Genomic DNA, 17749 nt, shown 5'->3' on the forward strand with positions numbered 1-17749 from the left:
GCTGAGAGGTGGCAGGTGGAGTTCAACCTGGATAAGTGCGAGGTGATGCATTTTGGAAGGTCGAATTTGAAAGCTGAGTACATGATTAAGGATAGGATTCTTGGCAGTGTGGAGGAACAGAGGGATCTTGGTGTGCAGGTACATAGATCCCTTAAAATGGCCACCCAAGTGGACAGGGTTGTTAGGAGTGCATATGGTGTTTTGGCTTTCATTAACAGGGGGATTGAGTTTAAGAGTCGTGAGATCTTGTTGCAGCTCTATAAAACTTTGGTTAGACCGCACTTGGAATACTGCGTCCAGTTTTGGTCACCCTATTATAAGAAAGATGTAGATGTTTTGGACAGGGTTCAGAGGAGATTTACCAGGATGCTGCCTGGACTGGAAGGCTTATCTTATGAAGAGAGATTGACTGAGCTCGGACTTTTCTCATTGGAGAAAAGGAGGAGGAGAGGGGACCTAATTGAGGTATACAAGATAATGAGAGGCATAGATAGAGTCGACAGCCAGAGACTATTTCCCAGGGCAGAAATGCCTAACACGAGGGATCATAGTTTTAAGCTAGTTGGAGGAAAGTATAGAGGGTATGTCAGAGGCAGGTTCTTTAGCCAGAGAGTTGTGAGAGCATGGAATGTGTTGCTAGCAGCAGTTGTGGAAGCAAGATCATTGGGGACATTTAAGAGACTGCTGGACATGCATATGGTCACAGAAATTTGAGGGTGCGTACATGAGGATCAATGGTAGGCACAACATCGTGGGCTGAAGGGCCTGTTCTGTGCTGTACTGTTCTATGCTCTATGTTCTATGTTAATGCCTCCACTATCTCATCGGCTATCTCCCTTAGAAATTTGGGATGTAGTCCAGGTGAATTACCCACCTTCAGGCTATTGGGTTTTTATAGCACCTTCTCCTTGGTGCTGGCCACCATACTCAGCTCTGTCCCCTCACTTTATCTAAAGATTTTGGGATATTACTCATGCTGTCCGCCGTGAAGGCTGGCATAAAGTTCCTCAACCATTTCTTTGTTCCCCACTACCATCTCTCCAGCGTCATTTTCCAGTGGCCCAATGCCCACTTTTGCCTCTCTTTTACTTTTTATATATCTAAAGAATTCTTACAGTCTTCCTTTATATCACTGGCTGGCTTACCCTCACATTTAATCTTCTCCCTCCTTATTTCTTTTTTGTTGCCCTCTGATGTTCTTTGTAAGCTTCCCAATCTTCTGGTTTCTCACTGCCCTTCACCACATTTTATGCTTTCTCTTTTGCTTTAATGCTATTCCTGACTTCCCTAGTAAGCCATGGTTACCTCATCCTCCCTGTACAATGCTTCTTTTCCCTTGGGTGAATCTCTGCTACATCTCAGGAATTACTCCCAGAAACTCCTGCCATTGCTGTTCCACTGTCTTTCTTGCTAGCCTCCTCACCCAGTCAATTCTACCCAGCTCCTCCCTCATGCCTCTGTAGTTGCCTTTTATCAGCTATAAAACAATTACCTCTGATTCTATCTTCTCCCTCCTAGATTACAGAGTAAGTTCAATCACATTATGATAACTGCCTCCTAAGGGTTTCTGCACCTTCGGTTTCCTTATCAAGTCTGCCTCATTCGCACAAAAGGAATCCTATATTGTCTGCTCGCTACTGGGCTCCAACACAAGCTGCTCCAAAAAGCCATCTCATAGACACTCCACAAATGCATTTTCTTGCAATTCACTACCAACCTGATCTTTCCAGTCCACCTGCATATTGAAATCCCCCATGATCACTGTAACTTTGCCTTTCCGACATTTTTTCTATCTCCTGATATATCTTGTGCCCAGCTCCTGACAATTGTTTGGAGGTCTGTACAAAACTCTAACCCAGTCAATTCTACCCAAACAGATTCTACACCATCTGACCCTACTTCATTTCTTACTATTGATTTAATTTCATTTCTTACTAGTAAGACAACCCCAACCTTTGCTCATCTACCTAACTTTTCGATAGAATGCATATCCTTGAGTATTTAGCTCCCAATTCTGATCTCCTTGCAATACTATGATGCCCACCACATCATTTCAGCCAATTTTGATCTGTGCCACAAGCTCATTTACTTTATTCCTTATACTGCGTGCATTGAGATATAACACCTTCAGTCCTGTACTAACTGTCTGTCTTCACATTGTCCAGCGTGCTTGAAGCTTGATTGTTAACCCTTTCCATACACTCTATCTTAGTTGTGTCTGTGCTGGAGATTTTAATAACCCCTCCTGAGTCCTGCATTCTGACCTCCTTTAATTTGGGTTTTCTAATTTCCTCTATAACTGAACCCTCCCCACCTCACCTTAATTAGCCTAAAGTCTTGTGGAGTGTGGATTCCTGAAGAATCTTTTGGTGCCTTGAGCGAATACAAAATAGCATCCTAATGGAGTCAGTTCAGCAGGGAGGCCACCACATGCTCGAGTCACCTTGACACATGAGTGCGGTCAGTGCCAAGCACCATAGTCTGAGGTTATAGTTGGATTGGCCACAAGCTAGATATCAACAGATGCATGTTACATGAGTTCTTGTGGCATTAGCCACCCATCTCCTCTGCCATCAAGAACTTCCCTGACTGTAGTCACAGGCTACACAGAAACGTTGTATTGTTCAAGATTAGATTTGTTTGTTTATTGAACTCTCAAACACCTCAGGATAACTAACCATCTTTATGGTTTCTAAAACTTACTATCACCCATCACAGCTGGAAGTTTCTGATGTTGCAAGTCGGTCTGTATCTGCAGAAGGCCTGTCTATGTCATTTTTGTCCTGTCTGCAGTGACCACACTTTCATGTTTTTTTTTGCAGGCCCCCCATGTCTCAGCATCACACAATGGGCCTCAGGCATGGCTTCAGTCAACATTCTGCTGGATTGTTTGGTTCTTTGCATACTTACCTCAGCTTTTTCAATGTTTTGGCCTGTGCGAGACTGGATAGACAATTCCCTTGCTGTTTACACAGTTAGAGATAATGTGATACCTTCCCCCTGGTGAAGGATGCTTGGCTTAAAGCTGATTGAGTGTAAATGCTCATTTCATTCCTTGCAGGAACAACTCACACTTTGCAATTACCATTGTCTTGCATCACTGTCCATTGAAATTGTTCTCTCAACCGAGGTTAAAGAAAGTTGTATTTCGCATCCCCTTCTACATGTTGCGGTTAACCAATTTCTGTCCTTACAGTTTGGAGGGTCACATCCTACAAGCACTGTGGCTTTGAGGCTGTGGATGGCATTGGCTGTGAGCTTGACACAAGGGCAGGTTATCGTGACATTATTCAGCTCACACCTCTGTCATTCAATTCATCAGCAACTCTGGCCATAGTTAACCATTTTTCTTTATATTTATTAATGCAAAGACAGCACCATTGACTGGGCCAACATTTACTACCCATCCCTAGTTCCCATTGAGAAGTTGGTAAGCTGATGGTGAGCTGCCCTCTTGAAATGCTGCGGTCTATTTGCAGCAGGTACTTACACAGTGCAGCTAGTAAGGGAATAGGATTTTGATCTGGCAACAGTGGAGTTACAGCGATATATTTCCAAGTTAGGATGGTGAGTAGCTTGGAAGAGAACCTGTCAGTGCTGGTGTTCCCATGTATTTGCTGCCCACGTCCTACTATTTGGTAGTAGTCTTGGTTTTGGAAGAGGTGTCTTGGGTGAATTTCTGTACTGCATCTAACAGATGGTACACATGCCTGCTAATTTTTTTAGTGGGGGAGAGAATGATTGTTTGGGATTTAGTGCCAATTTTGTCTTGGATGGTGTTAAGATTCTTGAATGCTGTTGGAGCTTCACTGATTCAGGGGATATTCTGTAACACTTCTGTACCTTATAAATGGTGGACAGGATTTTGGGAATCAGAAGGTGAATTACTCACTGCAGGATTCCTAGCCTCTAAATTGCTCTTATCAGCACTTTTATGACTTGATCAATTCAGTTTATGATCAGTGACAATTTCTAGGATTATGACAGCTTGGGGTCAGTGATGCTAATGTCATTGGTTCTCAAGAGGTGATGGTTAGATTCTTTGTTGGAGATGACAGAAATTTTACTTGCCACTTCTCAGCCACACCTGGATATTGTCCAGATCCTGCTGTATTTGGACATGCACTGCTTCAGTATCTAAAGAGATATGATTGGTTATGAATATTGTGCAATCATCAGCGAGTCTTCTCATTTCTGACCTTATGATGGAAGGCAGGTCATTGATAAAGTAATTGAATTTTAGGACACTACTCTGAGGAACTCCTGCAGAGATATCTGAGACCTGAGAAGACTGACCTCCAACAAGATAACCATCTTCCTTTCTGATTTGTATGACTCTAACCGATGGATAGCTTTTCCCTGGATTCCCATTCATTTTAGTTTCTCTAGGGCTCCATAATGCCACATTTTGTCAAATATTGCTTTGCTGTCAAGGATAGTCACTTTCATTTCATCTCTAGAATTCAGCTCTTTGAATCATATTTGAATTGTGGCTGTAATAATGTCAGAAGCTGAGAGCCCCAGTGGAACCCAAACTGGGCATTGTGTGAGAAAAGAAAATGAGGTCTGCAGATGCTGGAGATCAGAGATGGAAATGTGTTGCTGGAGAAGCGCAGCAGGTCAGGCAGCATCTAGGGAACAGGAGAATCGACGTTTCGGGCATTCTTGAAGAAGGGCTAATGCCCGAAACGTCGATTCTCCTGTTCCCTAGATGCTGCCTGACCTGCTGCGCTTCTCCAGCAACACATTTCCATTGTGTGAGAAGTTTATTGTTATGCTCGTGCTGCTTGATAGCACTGTTAACGATCCCTTCCATCACTTGACTGATGATCAAAAGTAGACTGATGGGGCAGTATATATAGTCAAGTCGGACTTAACCTGCTTTTGCAAATAAGACATATCTGGTGAATTTTTCACATTATAGGACATTGTTGCTTTACTGGAACAGCTTGACTAGGACTGCAGCAAATTCTGGAGTATGTATCTTCACTTCTGTTACTGGAATGTTGTCATGGACCACAAGTATCTGATGCCTATATCTGTTCATTGAATGAAGCAAATTGGTTGAAGACTGATATCTGTGATGCTGGGAACTCCAGAGGGGCCCAAAATAGATCATCAACTTGATATTTATGGCTGAAGGTTGTTGCAAATGCATTAGCTGTATCTTTTCCAGTGATGTGCTATGTACCTCCATCATTGAAAATAGGGTATTTGTGGAGTCTCCTCTTCCAGTGAGTTGTTTAAGTGTCTATCACCATTCATGACTAAATGTGGCTGGACTGCAGAGCTTCAATCTGATCTATAGAGCCTTTTCTATTACGTGCTATTTTTCTTGTTTGGGACTCAAGTGTTCCAGCTAAACCAGGTTGATTCTTAAATTTCAGGCAAGCCCTCCTGCACTGGTCATTGAACCATGGTTAATCCTTTGGTTTGAAGGTAATGGTAGAGTGAGGGATATGGCAAGCTTTGAGGTTGAAGATTGTATTGTTGGAATACAGTTCTGCTGCTGATGATGCACAGCACTCCATGGATGCCCAGGCTTGAGTTGCTTGATCTACAGCTAGCATGATAATAGTGTCCCACAACAGGATGGATGGGTTCCTCAATCCTCATCTGGGCTTTGGCCTTCAGTGCTGGACAGTCTGACCAACACTGTCTTGGACAGATGCATCTGCAGTAAGTAGATTGATGAGAATATAGCAAATATGTTTTTCTAGCTTCCCAGTTGTGAAAATGTGTTGAAACGCCACTAATCAGGAGGTCATCACAAATGTTAAAAATTTTGCCAAGTCCCTAGATTTTCCTAAATTCTGGTGTCAGGTTAATGGAAATCACTGACCAGTTTCTGTACTGAAGAACTTACCAGCTATTACAAAGAAAGTAATTCCAACCATTGGATACAAAATATACTGTAATTGATGAAAGTTGACTCTGCTAGCTTAAACTCTACCCCCTTCCAAAAATTTTACACACACTCAGAGATGGACACAACCAAACAAACATTTATAGAATGAGGGAAATGTATTGGAGAAACACAGCTCAATAGCTCAAGTCCACAGGGTGTGATGACACGTCCCTTTTGCTTCTTTGAAATCCTTCAAATCTCCAATCTTAGAATCCAAATTATTTCAGCAATTTGCTGAAGACATGTTAACATAGTATGGTAGATACATTAATTGGTCAGTTTCTGAGTCATTGATTGAGGCAACAGTTTATACCAAATGGTGGGAGAGGTGAGCTATCTTTCAGAGCTCAGTTACTTCACTGAAGAAGGCAAAGAAGAGGTCATAGAGTTAAAGAGTCAGAGAGAAGTATAGCACAGAGAGAGACCCTTCGGTCCAACCCGTCCATGCCGACCAGATATCCAAACCCAATCTAGTCCAACCATCCAGCACCCAGCCCATGTCCCTCCAAACCTTTCCTATTCATATACCCATCCAAATGCCTTTTAAAAGTTGTAATTGTACTAGCCTCCACCACTTCCTCTGTCAGCTCATTTCATTCACATCCCACCTTCTGCATGAAAAAGTTACCCCTTCGGTCTCTATTATATCTTTTCCCTCTCATCCTAAACCTATGCCGTCTAGTTCTGGACTCCCCCATCACATAGAGTCATAGAGATGTTTAGTACGGAAACAGACTCTTTGGTCCAACTCATCCATGCTGACCAGATATCCCAACCTAATCTAGTCACACCTGCCAGCACCTGGCCCATAAGCCTCCAAATCCCTCCTATTCATATATCCATCCAAATACCTTTTAAATGTTGCAATTGTACCAACCTCCACCACTTCCTCCAGCAGCCCATTCCAGAAGAGACTTTGTCTATTTATTTTATCCATGCCCCTCATGATTTTATAAATCTCAAGAAGGTCACCCCTCAGCCTCCAACGCTCCAGGGAAAACAGCCCCAGCCTATTCAACCTCTCCCTATACTCAAATCCTCCAACCCTGGCAACATCCTTGTAAATCTTTTCTTAACCCTTTCAAACTTCACAACATCATTCTGAGAGGAAGGAGACGAGAATTGAACGCAATATTCCAAAAGCGGCTGAACCAGTGTCTTGCACAGCTGCAACATGACCTCCCAACCCCTGTTCTCAATACTCTGACCAACAAAAGAAAGCATACCAAATGCCTTCTTCACTATCCTTTCTACCGGTGACTTCACTTTCAAGGAGCTATGAACCTGCACTCCAATATCTCTTTGTTCAGCAATACTCCCTAGGACCTTACCATTAAGTAGGCAAAAGTGAGGACTGCAGATGCTGGAGATTAGCATCAAGATTAGAGTGTTGCTGGAAAAGCACAGCAGGTCAGGCAGAGTCTGAGGAGCAGGAAAATTGATGTTTTGGGCAAAAGTCCTTCACCAGGATTGAGGCCTCATTCCTGATTAAGGGCTTTTGCCCGAAACATCGATTTTTCTGCTCCTTGGATGCTGCCCGATCTGCTGTGCTTTTCCAGCAACACTCTAGTCTTGACCCTGACCATTAAGTGCATGAGTCCTGCTAAGATTTACTTTCCCAAAATGCAGCACCTCGCATTTATCTGAATTAAACTGCATCTGCCACTTCTTAGCCCATTGGTCCATCTGATCAAGATCCTGTTGTAATATGAGGTAACCTTCTTCACTGTCCGCTACACCTCCAATTTTGGTGAAATCTGCAAACTTACTAACTATACCTCTTATGCTCACATCCAAATCATTTATATAAATGATGAAAAGTAGTGGACCCAGCCCTGATCCTTATTGCACTCCACTGGTCACAGGCCTCCAGTCTGAAAAACAACATCCCACCAAAACACTCTGTTTTCTACCTTTGAGTCAGTTCTGTATCCAAATGGCTAGTTCTACCTGCATTCCATGAGATCTAACCTTGCTAACCAGTCTCTCATTGGGGAATCTTATTGATCTTTGAGGGGCCCTATTCTCTCCCTAGTTACCCTTTTGTTCTGAATGTATTTGTAAAAACCCTTTGGATTCTCCTTAACTCTATTTGCCAAAGCTGTCTCGTGTCCCCTTTTTGCCCTCCTGATTTCCCTCTTAAGTATGCTCTTAATGCCTTTATACTCTTCTAAGGATCCATTTGATCTATCTTGTCTGAATCTGACAATTGCTTGCTTCTTTTTCTTAACCAAAACCTCAATTTCTTTAGTCATCCAGCATTCCCTACACCTCTCAGCCTTTCCTTTCACCCTGACAGGAATATACTGTCTCTGGACTCTGGTTATCTCATTTATGAAAGTTTTCCATTTTCCAGCCGTCCCTTTACATGTGAATATATGCCCCCAATCAGCTTTTGAAAATTCTTGCCTAATACCGTCAAAATTAGCCTTCTTCCAATCTAGAACTTCAACTTTTAGATCTGGTCTATCCTTTTCCATCACTATTTTAAAACTAATAGAATTATAATCACTGGCCCCAAAGTGCTCCCCCACTGACACCTTAGTCACCTGCCCTGCCTTATTTTCCAAGAATAGATCAAGTTTTGCAACCTTCTCTAGTCAGCACATCCACATATTGAATCAGAACATTTTCTTGCACACACTTATCAAATTCTTCTCCATCTAAACCCTTAACACTATGGCAGTCCCAGTCTATGTTTCAAAAGTTAAAATCTGCTACCAGAACCACCTTATTATTCTTACAGATAACTGAGATCTCCTTACAAATTTGCTTCTCAATTTCCCGCAGATTATTAGGGGGTCTATAATACAATCCCAATAAGGTGATCATCCCTTTCTTATTTTTCAGTTCTACTCAAATAACTTCCTTGGATATATTTCTGGGATTATCCTCCCTCAGATCAGCTGTAATGCTATCCCTTATCTAAAACACCACTCCCCTCCTCTCTTGCCCCCTTTTCTTCCTTTCTGTAGCATTTGTATCCTGGAACATTAAGCTGCCAGTCCTGTCCATCCCTGAGCCATGTTTCTGTAATTGCTATGATATCCCAGTCCCATATTCCTAACCATGCCCTGAGTTCATCTGTCTTCCCTGTTAGGCCTCTTGCATTGAAATAAATGCAGTTTAATTTATCAGTCCTACCTTGTTCTCTGCTTTGTCCCTGCCTGCCCTGACTGTTTGACTCGCTTTTCTCAACTGTACCAGTCTCAGATTGATCTCTTTTCTCACTATCTCCCTGGGTCCCACCCCCTCACCTTACTAGTTTAAATACTCCTGAGCAGTTCTAGCAAATTTCCCTGCCAGTATATTAGCCCCCTTCCAATTCAGGTGTACTTTCTAATACATCCAACACCTCCTCTACTGTGATATGGATTGTCCCCAAGATATCACCACGAACATGCTATCCATTCTAACCAGGTGCGAATCAGAGAGTTGATGCCATGCTGTTGACTCCTGACCCACACAATTGGTCCTAACTGAAAAACCAATCAGCAGTCTGTTTTTTGAGCAAAGCCTGTTCTGCACACACACCAATTGGTGCTATGGCATCTTGGATTCTTTGCCCCATTTATTAAAGCACTAGTGTAAACACTATTCACAACAAGTTCCAGGAACTTGTTTTTAAAAGTGTAGAAACCCATTCCATAATCCTTGATTTAAAATAGCCTTTTTCCCATGTTTGTTCACAATCCATAATGAAGAAAAATAAAAAAAGGTGTAGTCAATGACTTTTTACAGGAAAAATTCATTCATGGGATGACAGTATCACTGGCTAGACCACCATTTATTGCCATCCCTAATTGCCCAGAGGGCAGTTAAGAGTCAACTACATTGCTATGGATCTGGAGTCACATGTAGGCCAGACCAAGTAAAAATGGATGTCTTCCTCTCTCTAAAGACACTAGTGAACAAGATAGTATTTCCCAACAATAGATTCATCATCATTAGAACTGTTAATTTCAAATACTTATTGAACTGAAATTCCCCATCTGTTCATAGCAGGATTTGAACCTAGGATCCTAGAACATTCCCAGTTTTCTGGGCTAACAGTCCAACTTTAGTACCACTGGGCTATCACCTCCTTTGAACAGATCCCCTAAAACTGACAGAAGTTCTGGGGGAGAGGACACATACATAGTTAAATGTGGAAATCCAGAAGATGTGTCAGTTACCTGCACTTTACATGCTGGCTGTTGAAGTTTTTAATCTTTAGAAATGGTTCATTTGAAATGAAATTTGACATTTGTACTATTAATCCTACTATTAAAACCTTGGTAAATGATACATAAGTTCATAAGGTGCAACCAAGTTTTTAATACCTTATTAAGTACTACTGAAAAATAGCTATGGCCCAACAAAACTAATTTTGAACTTGTGGAATACCGGATAGAGTCGGAGTCTTAAAGCACAGATACAGATCCTCAGTCCAACACATTGGTATTGACCAGACATCCAAATCTGAGCAGATCCCATTTACCAGCATTTGGTCCATATCCCTGTAAACGCTTCTAAATCATATACACATCCAGATGCCTTTTAAATGTTGTAATTGTTCCAGCCTCCACCACTTCCTCTGGCATCTCACCTTAAGCCTATGTCCTCTAGTTGTGGACTCCCCCGCTCCAGGATAAATTCCTTGGCTATTCAATCCTATACATGTTCCTCATGCTTGTATAAATCTCTATAAAGGTCACCCCTTTGTCTCCAATACTCCAGGAAAGAAAAGGCCCTGGTCTATGCAGCCTCTCCCTATAGCTCCAACCCTCCAATGCCATATACATCATCTCAAATTTAACAACAGCCTTCCTATGGCAAGACAACCAGAATTGTACATCTTATTCAAGAAGTGGCCTCACCAATGTCTTATATAGCCACAATGTGACATCCCAACTCCTGTACTCAATGTTATGGCCCATGAAGGAAAGCATGCCAAATGTCTTTTTCATCACCCTGCCTACATGCAACTCCACTTCCAAGGAACTGTGATCCTGTACTCCAAAGATCTCTTTGTTCAGCAAAACCCCAGGGCCCTAAATTTAACTGTATAAGTTCTGCCCTGATGTACTTTGCCAAAATACAACAAATCACATTAATCTAAATTAAACTTCATCTGCCACTCCTTGGCCCATTGGCCCATCTGATCAAGGTCCTGTTGTACTCTGTGATAATCTTCTTCACTGTCCACCACATTGCTTATTTTGATGTTACCTGCAAACTTATTAACCATATCTACTCTATTCACATCCAAATTATTTACATAAATGAAGAAAAGCAGTGGACTGTGGACTGATACTTGTGGCACACCACTGGGCACAGGCCTCTGGTCCAAAAAACAACCTTCCACCAGCACCCTCAAAGCAAGAAGGTTGTCATCTCTGAGTATTCTTGAACCACCAACCGTCTGATCAATATCCAAAACGCACTGACATATTGAGCCACAGAATCTGGCAATTTTGCTATCTTATTTTTCCAATAAGATTAAAAAAAAAGTTCATGGATTTTTAAAAGCTTGGTTATGATATTGCAACTTCAATATTAATCACAGTTTATGTCCCGATTCTTTAATTCATTCTGCAGAAGTGGCTTTAAGGCACCAGTATTTCTCCTACAAGATGACACCCCTGAAATTCACTGGAGGATAAAGTTAAAAATCACACAACACCAGGTTATAGTCCAACAGGTTTAATTGGAAGCACACTAGCTCCTATGAAGGAACGTCGCTCCGAAAGCTAGTGTGCTTCCAATTAAACCTGTTGGACGAGAACCTGGTGTTGTGTGATTTTTAACTTTGTACACCACAGTCCAACACCGGCATCTCCGAATCATCACTGGAGGATAGGTTGTTAGAATGCTGTGAGCACTGTTATGTAAGTTCTTCAAGTCAGCAATCTGAACCTGCGCTATGGTGAGATATTGGAAGCCTTCCACCAATAGATGCTGAGGTAGCTGCCATCGGGTTCTGCATCACAGTTGATTTTGGAGGTGCTGACTTGGCCACAATTTTGATGATGGAAAGTGTGACTTCCTAGATCAGTTTAATATCTGCATTACATTGGAGCAGGACTACTCCCATGTTCTTTGACAGGAACAAGAAGCTGCCCAGCAACATGTGAGAAACTACAGAGGAACTTCGAGTATCTGAACGAGATGAACGGGCACTATTTCATTCGGATAATTGATTAAATGCCTCTCCGCTGGGGCTCGGAGTTTTCTGAAGTTTCCTTTTTCCTCGCTCCGTCTGTCTTTGTTTCTGAGCTGACACACACTTGTGTGTAAGGGACCTGCAGCATTGCTGAAGCCCCCGATTCCCCCGCCCCAAACAAACTCAGTCCAATGGGATTAACACTTGCTAATTCTGCTCCCTGTTCAGGAGACTAGGCAGCAATACACCATCCGCCCCCCCCCCCCCCCCCCCCCACTGCACCCCCATCTGCAGCCCCCCCCCACCATCTGCGCCTTCATCTGCCGACCCCCCAACATCGGCTCCTGTCTGCCCCTATTCCCCCGTCCACACCCCCAACCCCGTACAGTCTCGCCTTCCTCTGGGACAGCTAGACTGGACAACAACTGCAAGACTGCCCACTACCTTTGCGGGGATGAGTCCCAAAATAGCGCGTGCATGCACACACACACACACACACACACACACACACACACATACGCACACACACACACACAAACAATATTTTACTGCAACTTTTTGATCAGTTTCACCTTTGCCCTGTACAGGACAATGTTGGAGAGATTATCTGTGGAAGGGGGATTTGGGGTACGCCCTTGTGTAGAACTCCAGGGAAAGGGTGGGGAGAGAAAAAAAGGATGGGTAGTCAGTCATTTGGTGCCCTGGGCTCCCATTAATGTCCAGGAAAGTTCTTGGCAGCATTTCAGTAGGCCGGTTCATTGTAAACAAAAGATGCGATCAGTGTTGAAACACTTCTTTGATGTAATGCTTCTATTGGGACCTTGAGACCTTCTTCAGATAATCCGAAATTCAGATAATTGATATTTGGATAATCGAGGTTCCTCTGTACTTGGGAGAGCTGACGAAAGGACTGTTCAATCTCACTTGCTGTGCAGTCCATCCAGCCTCAGTGACTCCATCCATGCTGATTCCAATGCGACACTAGACTTTAAAGTATATTCAGCACCCAGATATGACTCTGTGTGTGTGTGTGTGTGTGTATGTGTATGCAAGTGTTAAATTACATTGTAATGATTCTTCTGATGAAGCTCTCTGCCACCCTTCCCTCTGGAGGCTGCAGGGACCCAACAGACAGCAGTTCTTGGGTCCCTGAAATCAAAGCAGTAAAGACGTGGGCAGCTGGGCTGACGGAGGGATAAGGTACAAATCAAGGGGCTGATGGCTACAGTATATATTTCATGCCAGGTAGCACGATGAGGGTGAGCATTTGAAAAGAAACAAAAGACATTTGCCCTTGGCAGTGCAGGGATGCAACAGCCTGTGCCAATGCTAATCCCATGATGAAGAGCAAACTCCACCAGGTTTAAGTGATGCAGATCTGCTGGGCTCCCAATTATCTTGTCCTGTACTGAGATGAATCTCAGTGATGGTGCTACATGGTCATATGTTTATCACAAGGCAGATGGATAGATGCGGAAGTAGCAAGAAATGAATATGAAGTCAGGGTGAATTTTAATTTTAGACCCTTGTCTTGCTGCCAGGGACTGCTGATCGGGGAATGTTTCATTTAACAATATGAAAAGTTCTAATATAATGAGTACAAGATGCATGGTAAAGATGCATTCACTGATCTTGACCATGTATGTAATGTCATTGAACATCCTCAGGATAAGGTTCTATAAGACTATAACATGTAGGAGCAGAAGAAGACCATTCAATGAGATCATGGCTAATCTGATAATCCTCAACTTCACATTCTTGACTTTTTCTCATTACTCTTCGTTCTTCTCTGATTAAAAATATGACATACTCAATGATTCAGTCTCAGCAGCCCTCTGTGATAAGAATTCCATAGATTCTCCACCTTCTGAGCAATGATGTTTCTCCTCGTTTCTGTTTTATATGGATGACTCCTTATTCTGAGATTATATGTTCTGGTCCTAAACTCTTCCACTTCATGAATTGAGTAGCCTGGCCACCAATTTCAATAATTTCACAGGGTAGTTTGATGACTTTCTGACCCAACGCAGAAACATGGACTCTTTCCTATTCTGATCTCCTGAATAAGACATTGAGCATTCCAACTTCAGAGTTCTCCCTCTCTTTCCTTTTGCTACATTGTGATGTTTCTTTTTCTTCCAGTCACTGCTTGCTGAGAGTGTTGGCAGAAACTTCCTACCCATAAATGCAGCTTGTTTAAGAGTCTGTCTTTCAATGATGCAGTTTAGTTGGAACTTATGTTAACTCTGCACACTTCTGGACCTCCTATTATGCAATCAGCATCATGGGTCATGCACAGTCAATACTACTATCATGGAAATGAGGTGGCAATGTCAAATTTGCCTGCCTCAGTGGAATTTGCAAGACAAGATCACAAACCATAAACCCATGCCCAAAACTAGAAGCAAGCCCATTTTTAGCCATTTGGCTTTTAACCTGGTTCATTAATAGTCAAGCAGAAACAAATAAAACAAAATGGATCAATTTGAAATAGAACATAGAACAAAGAGTACAGCACAGTTCAGGCCCTTTAGCCCTTGATGCTGTGCCGACCTTTTATCCTGCTCTAAGACCAAATTAACTTACATGCCCTTCCATTTACTATCATCAGTGTGCCTATCCAAGAGTTGATTAAATGTTATATGTCACAATTTCACAAGTTTACTGCCAAATCTGCAACTATGCTAAACTTTAAAAATCTTTAGAGCAATGGAATTAATGTTGCACTATTTTAAGGAAAGTGAAAACATTACCTTCTTTTCTGATGAATTTAAATAAAGATTTATACTGATAAACGTAACAACATATTGATTTCTCCAATTGAACACTCCACATGAAGTGCAGTACCACAGAGAAAATGTTCTGAGAGTGTGGCTTGCAGCCTCTAACTTTTCATATATCAATCATAGAGTCATGGAGTAACACAGCACGGAAACAGACCCTTCAGTCCAACTCATCCATGCTGACCAGAAAATTAACTCGCCTAATTTGCCTGTGTTTGGGTCCATATCCCTTTAAACTCTTCTTATTCATGTACCTATCCAAACGTCCTTTAAATGTTATAATTCTACCCACCTCTACCACTTGACCTGGCACCTTATCCCATACATGCTGTGTGTGAAAATGTTGCCCCTCAGGTCCCTTTTAAATCTTTGACTTCTCACCTTAAACCTATGTCCTTTAGTTTTGGACTCCCTACTCTTGGGAATAGGCCTTGGCTACTTGTCTTATCTCTGATCGTCATGATTTTAAAAACCTCTCTAAGATCAGTACTCAGTACCCGGTGCACCAGGGAAAACAGTCCCAGCCTATCCAGCCTCTCCTTATAACTAATCCTCCAGACCCAGCAACAACCTTGCAAATTTTTCTGCACGCTTTCTGGTTTAACAACATCCTTCCTATAGCAGGGTGACCAGAATTGTGCGCAGTATTCCAAAAGTGGCCTTAATCATGTCTTGTGCAGGATTTTCTGATTAGTATGCCTCGCAAGTATCAAAGCTCGAAATGCCTAATTGGAGAATCACTTTGAACATGTCCAGCCATTTCACAGTAAGTGCCACCAACCTTGAAATGTCTTTTAAAATTTTTGACCTTTTCAAAAATAACTTAATTTCAGTAATGCATCTGAAGGAATTTTTTCAATCCATTAATATACATATTCTTCCAAGCATTTCCAAACTTGCTTATGTCTCAATATTTGTCAGGGAGTTCAGTGTGATTGAAGGCACACATTCAACACTGTAGTTGTTGTGTAATGGAGGAGGGGATGAAGGCAATGATTTGATATCAGAACCTGCTGATTTTTCAACTGTTCATCTCTGGGTTAATATTAAGGCAATTCAGTGGCCTCCACAATAGATTCTTAAACTGCCATTTCCAAAAATAGTTCTATAGTTCATGTTTAACACTTTGAGATACACTACTGCATTTTTGACCAGGCCGTGCCTGGTTTCCGTTCCTCCCATGGTGAATTAAAGGACTACTTTGCAAAATATTCTCATTACAATGTTGAATGTTCTGTCAGTATTGTTTTTGTTGAAAATAAGAACAATTTGTAGTTTATATCACGTAACATTAAGTGCTATTTCATGTTACTTAACTAATAATTTGAAGTTATGCTCACTACATTTAGAATATTGAGCCCCCTCACCATATTTGACATATAATTTAGTATGTCAACAAATAACTTTAATACCCAGGTCATAAAATGCCATCTGGATACCTGATTCTGTGTAAAGTTAAAAGGAATAGAATTATTTCCATGTTTGATATGTGGAAATAAAATAGCAAGGCTCTCACTATGTATCTCTCATTTTAACTCTTCTGGTCAATGTTGCCAAGTTACCAACTCTAAATTTTGTTTGGCAAGACATCTGTCATGTGTAACAAACGCTATTGCACATCGTGTCTGGTTTAGCCAATATGGTAGATTCCACTTCAACTCAGCTCACTGTCAACTTATTTTGTAGCTTCCTTTACTGAAAGTTTCAGTTTTATTGAAAAGTTAAAATGCAGTTTCCCCAGCATTTGAAGATTATATTATTGCCCCTATGTTCCTACATATGTGCACTATTTTTAAATTTTTTTTCACATACACTAATGATTCAGATGCTTACTTTTTGGAATTTGGTTTGTTATGTCATAGCAGTCATTTGCAAACCTAAATCTGAATGGAACATCTATTTAAATTCTCTGGAATATTGTAATAGCAGGTCAAAAGATGACGAACAATTTAATATTGATTCTAATGTCAATGTTCATTTCTCTTTGAGCATATCTCTAAGGAAAACTATAATCATGCTAGTCTGAATCCTTGTTATTATCATATTTAGTTGTAAAATTTAAACTGACATGAGGAATTCAGAATAGTAAATACTTGCAGGAAGGTGGAAAAGAGAAGGGAAACAAGATAATCTGTAATCTGCTGAAAATGTGCTTTTATTGTACTTCTCAGGAACTTCCTACATCCCATATGTATCTATAATTTAAAATAATGGTTTTCTGCAACAAGTCAATTAGGATTGATAGTTCTGCGACCTCTTTGACATTCTCTTAGATTTGTGATCAGAAGGACAAAATATTTAACTCCCAAACATTGCTATTTATGCTCAAGAATTGGACACTACCAGCAGCTGTATTATATTTATTACAATTTGACCTCAGATAGACATTTATCTTTGCTTGCATCCTCCAAGTTTCTTAAGAGCAGATATATGGAGGAAATATGGATCAACACAATGCCAACAGCATCTGTGTCCTGCTGGTCTGTGTATGGAAACTATTGTATGTTGTCTTTGTATGTTGTCCCTATTACTGCAGCAGGTAACATGGATCCATTACAGACCAATAGAAGAGGCTATGGTGTCAGAGCACTAAGGCTTGCAAATAAGAAAAAGGTGGATAAATCCCCAGGACCTGATCAGGTGTACCCGAGAACTCTGTGGGAAGCTAGAGAAGTGATTGCTGCGCCTCTTGCTGAGATATTTGTCCCATCGATAGTCACAGGTAAAGTGCCAGAAGACTGGAGGTCGGCAAACGTGGTGCCACTATTTAAGAAGGGTGGTAAGGACAAGCCAGGGAACTATAGACCAGTGAGCCTGACCTCGGTGGTGGGCAAGTTGTTGGAGGGAATCCTGAGGGATAGGATGTACATGTATTTGGAAAGGCAAAGACTGATTCAGGATAGTCAGCATGGC

The sequence above is a fragment of the Chiloscyllium plagiosum genome, chromosome 7 (assembly GCF_004010195.1).
Source record: "Chiloscyllium plagiosum isolate BGI_BamShark_2017 chromosome 7, ASM401019v2, whole genome shotgun sequence".
Classification (NCBI taxonomy): Eukaryota; Metazoa; Chordata; class Chondrichthyes; order Orectolobiformes; family Hemiscylliidae; genus Chiloscyllium; species Chiloscyllium plagiosum.